Genomic DNA, 4,446 nt, shown 5'->3' with positions numbered 1-4,446 from the left:
TATATATATATATTTTTAATATTTAAAAAAAATTTTTTTAATGTTTTATTTATTTCTAGGAGAGAGAGAGAGAGAGAGACAGCGTGAGCAGGGGAGGGTCAGAGAGAGAGGGAGTCACAGACTCCGAAACAGGCTCCAGGCTCCGAGCCGGCAGTCAGCACAGAGCCCGATGTGGGGCTCAAACCCACGAACCGCGAGATCATGACCTAAGCGAAAGTCGGATGCTTAACCGACTAAGCCACCCAGGCGCCCCATAGGCAACCTATATTTTATAAATGGAATCATATAATATATGGTCCTTTGTGACTGGCTTCTTTCATCTAGTGTAATGCTTTCTCAGTTCCTTCTTGTTGTAGCACGTATTAGTACTTGATTCCTTTTTATGGCTGAATAATATTCCATGATATGAATATACAACATATTTATCCCACCAATTGATGAGCATTTGAGTGGTTTCTATCCTCTGACATACAAGTTTTTGAGTAGACATAGGTTTTTGTTTCTCCTGGATATATGCCTTGGAGGAGAGCTGCTGGACCACATGGTAACCCCCTTTTTACTTTTTGAGGACCTACCAGACTGGTTTCCACAGCCACTACGCCATTTTACAACCTTCCCTTCATACCCCATGTATGAAGACTCTGATTTTTTTTTCAAATTCTAGCTAACATTTGTTTTCATCTGATAACTTTGATTATAGCCATCATGTACTGGATGTGAATTGATGTTTCATTGTAGTTTTGATTTGCATTTCCTTGATGAGCAGTGATGTTGGACATCTTTTCATGTGCCTGTTGGCACTGTGTATTTTCTTTACCAAAATGTCTGTTCAGATCCTTTGTCCAACCACCTTGTCTTTAAAAAAAATTTTTTTTAATGTTTTATTTATTTCTGAGAGAGAGAGAGAGAGAGAGAGAGAGTGTGAGCAGGGGAGGGGCAGAGAGAGAGGGAGACGCAGAATCTGAAGCAGGCTCCAGGCTGTGAGCTGGCTGTCAGCACAGAGCCTAATGCGGGGCTCAAACCCACGAACCATGATATCATGACCTAAGTCAAAGTCGGACGCTTAACCGACTGAGCCACCCGGGCGCCCCCACCTTGTCTCTAAGTTGTACGTGTGCTCTAGATACAACTTCTCTCATCAGTTGTATGATTTGCAAATATTCTTTCCCATTCTATGGGTTATCCTTTTTACTTTCTTCATGTTATCAAAAGTTTTTAACTTCAATAAAGTCTAATCTTCAGTGAGGTCTAATGTTTTTTCTTAGTTGTGCTTTTGGTATCATACAAAAGAAACCATTGTCTAATCCAAGGTCAGGAAGATTTACTTCTGTTTTCTTCTTTATTTTTTTTTTAATTTTTAATGTTTTTTATTTATTTCTAGGAGAGAGAGAGAGAGAGAGAGAGACAGCGTGAGCAGGGGAGGGTCAGAGAGAGAGAGGGAGTCACAGATTGAAACAGGCTCCAGGCTCTGAGCTGGCAGTCAGCACAGAGCCCGACGCGGGGCTCGAACCACGAACCGCGAGATCATGACCTAAGCAAAAGTCAGACTCTTAACCGACTAAGCCACCCAGGCGCCCAAACTTCTGTTTTCTTCTTAAAATTGAATGGTTTTGGCTCTTGCATTTAAATTTTTGATGTTCTTTGAATTAATGTTTGTATTTGATGTGAGGTAGGGGTCCAACTTCATTCTTTTGCATGGGGATATCCGGTTGTCTCAGCACCATCTGTTAAAGAGATTATTCTTTTTTTGTTTGTTTTTTTAAATTAAAAAAAAATATTTTTTTATTTTTGAGAGTCAGAGAGAGACAGCATGAGCAGGGGAGGGTCAGAGAGAGGGAGATACAGCATCCAAAGACCGGTTCCAGGCTCTGAGCTAGCTATTAATTAGCACAGAGACTGACGCAGGGTTCGAACCCACAAACTGTGAGATGATGACCTGAGCCGAAGTCGGACACTCAACCGACTGAGCCACCTAGGCGCCCCAAATAGATTATCCTTCTGACTAAATGATCTGGGCATGTTTTTTGAATTGAGTTGACCATAAATTTGAGGGTTGATTTTTGGACCCAGTATTTCATTGTGCTGCATGTCCATACTTATGCCAGTAGCACACAGTCTTGCTGACTATAATTTTGTAATAAGGTTTGAGATTAGGAAGTGTGAGTCCTCCAACTTTGTCCTTCTTTTTCTTTCTTTTTTTTTTTTTTTAATGTTTTATTTATTTCTAGGAGAGAGAGAGAGACAGCGTGAGCAGGGGAGGGTCAGAGAGAGAGGGAGTGACAGACTCTGAAACAGGCTCCAGGCTCTGAGCTGGCAGTCAGCACAGAGCCCGACGCGGGGCTCGAACCCACGAACCGCGGGATCATGACCTGAGCAAAAGTCGGACGCTTAACCAACTAAGCCACCAGGGCGCCCCGTCCTTCTTTTTCAAGATTATTTTGACTAGTCCAGATCCCTCACGTTTCCATCTAATGGATCCACCTAATCTACCCAGTGAATTAGTTTGTCAATCTGAAAGGAAGCCAGCTGGAATTCTGACAGGGATTGTGTTGAATATGTTGATCCATTTTGGGAGTATTGCCATCTTAACAATGTTAAGCCTTGCAGTCCACTGACATGGGGTGTCTCCCCATTATCTTAGTTCCCTTGCCTGTATACTTTGCAAATGTAGAGCTGCTTTCTACCTGCCTCACCCTCTATGGCTGCTTCATGGTTCTGAGGAGTAAAATGTGAAGTAATGGTATGAATGCAGCTATAAAAACCCAGAGAGCAGCAAGTGGATGGCAGATGGCCATGGAGTTTTCTCAAAAGGTTTCTAGTCAGCCACTGGTCAGAATTCTAAACGGAGTATGAAAAAGACACTTTAAGAGGATCACTGCATGAAACATGGGCCCCAAAGCCACTCAGGCAGGTCACTCTGTGGGCATCCCAGTAAAGCCCTGGCCTGACAGGCCCTCCCTGCAGTCTGTGGAGAGTGAATTCTCTCCCTGCATTCTGCAACAGTAGGGAAACTGATTTTTTAAAATTGTATTTTGAACATTTTAACCCGCAGGAAAGATAAAACCATAGTACAGTCAGTATTTATTTCTCTGTGGACTCACATCTGAATCTAAGACACATTCTCATCATTGTGCTGTGTGCACACTCAGACACACCCTTTTTCAAGACCTGTTTTTTTTTTTTTTTTTTAACTTTTCCTTTAGGAGGAACATTAGATTTGCAGAGGGTCACAAAGATAGTGTAGAGCACCATGTAGCCCTCCCTCAATTCCCCAAATATTAGCGTCTTGCATGACCACAACATAGTTACCGAAGTAAGCTAACACTGGCTCAGCACTTTTTTCACATTTTGACCAGTTTTTCCTCTAATATTGTCTCTGTCCCTGGATCAAATCCAGAGCCCCCTAGTTATTATCTTAATCTCCTTAATCTCCTCCCATCTGCAATGGTTGTTGGTTTTCCTTGTCTTTCACAGTGTTGGACAGTCTGATGAATACTGGCCAGGCAGTTCTTAGAAGGACCCTTAGTTGGGGTCCATCCAAGGTTTTCTCCAGATTAGTGTGGGCTAGGGAGGTTGGAAAGAATACCTCAGCAGTGGATCCCCCTTCTCATCATAGTACATCACCACAACCCCTCACAGGTGATGTTATCCTTGTCATCAGGGGAAGGTGGCATCAGCAGGTTCCTCCCCTGTGAAGTTACAGTTTCCCCTCCCAGCTCTGTGTAGTAGATCGGAGTCACCTCAGTCAGCTCACCTGCAGGGGAGGGGATTGAGCACCACCTGCTGGGGTGAAAGATATCAGAATTTTTTGACATTTGTTAAAACCACCATGGTAATGAATAAATATTTGGGGGGAAATATTCGAGGCTGCACAGATAGAAAAGCTGTGCCTGCTGGCTTCAGCGTTCAGCAGTGGCTGTTGTCTGCACCAATTACACTGTGCTGTTCTCAGGCTGATTTTCTGTCTTGCTCATTCCATCTGTATGCATTCATTGGAATTAATCTATGAGGAGTATTTCTCCCTTCTTCCCCATTTATTTTCCCAGGCTTTACTTTTGATGGCAGGAAGCAGCATGGAGTCCTGTGTAAGAGCAAGACTCTGAGGGCCAGATTGTGGCTCTGCCAGGTTGTGAGGAGTAAATGGTACCATGCAAGGGAAGGGCTTTGAACCCCACTCAGCTCCCAGTGAGTGTGGGTGGTCATCCTCCTTGTTTACATAGTAAAAGGTGAAAGATTTATGGGATCTGAAGAGAAACCAGAGTATTCCTCCTTGTTTACATAGAATGTTGCATATTCCAGTCCCCCAGAGCCAGCCAGTAGGAAGCAGGCACTATCCTGACTTATGTCCATCCATTCATCCATCCAGTTGTGTTGACTGTGTGGTGTTTACCAAGTACTTAACATGGGTGTCAGAAGCTGTGAATACTTGAAAATATTCCCCCCCCC

At 43.4% G+C, this 4,446-nt stretch overlaps 1 protein-coding gene across 1 annotated transcript in view; it reads left to right on the top strand.

Annotated features, from left to right (window-relative positions):
- Positions 1-4,446, top strand: part of PYGB (glycogen phosphorylase B) — a 62,340-nt gene that overhangs the window by 13,056 nt on the left and 44,838 nt on the right. The window lies entirely within an intron of this gene.

Source organism: Crocuta crocuta, unplaced genomic scaffold, assembly GCF_008692635.1.
Source record: "Crocuta crocuta isolate KB4526 unplaced genomic scaffold, BGI_CrCroc_1.0 scaffold23, whole genome shotgun sequence".
Taxonomy (NCBI): domain Eukaryota; kingdom Metazoa; phylum Chordata; class Mammalia; order Carnivora; family Hyaenidae; genus Crocuta; species Crocuta crocuta.
The sequence above is the reverse complement of the archived record's forward strand: the minus strand, read 5'-3'. Positions and strand labels throughout refer to the sequence as shown.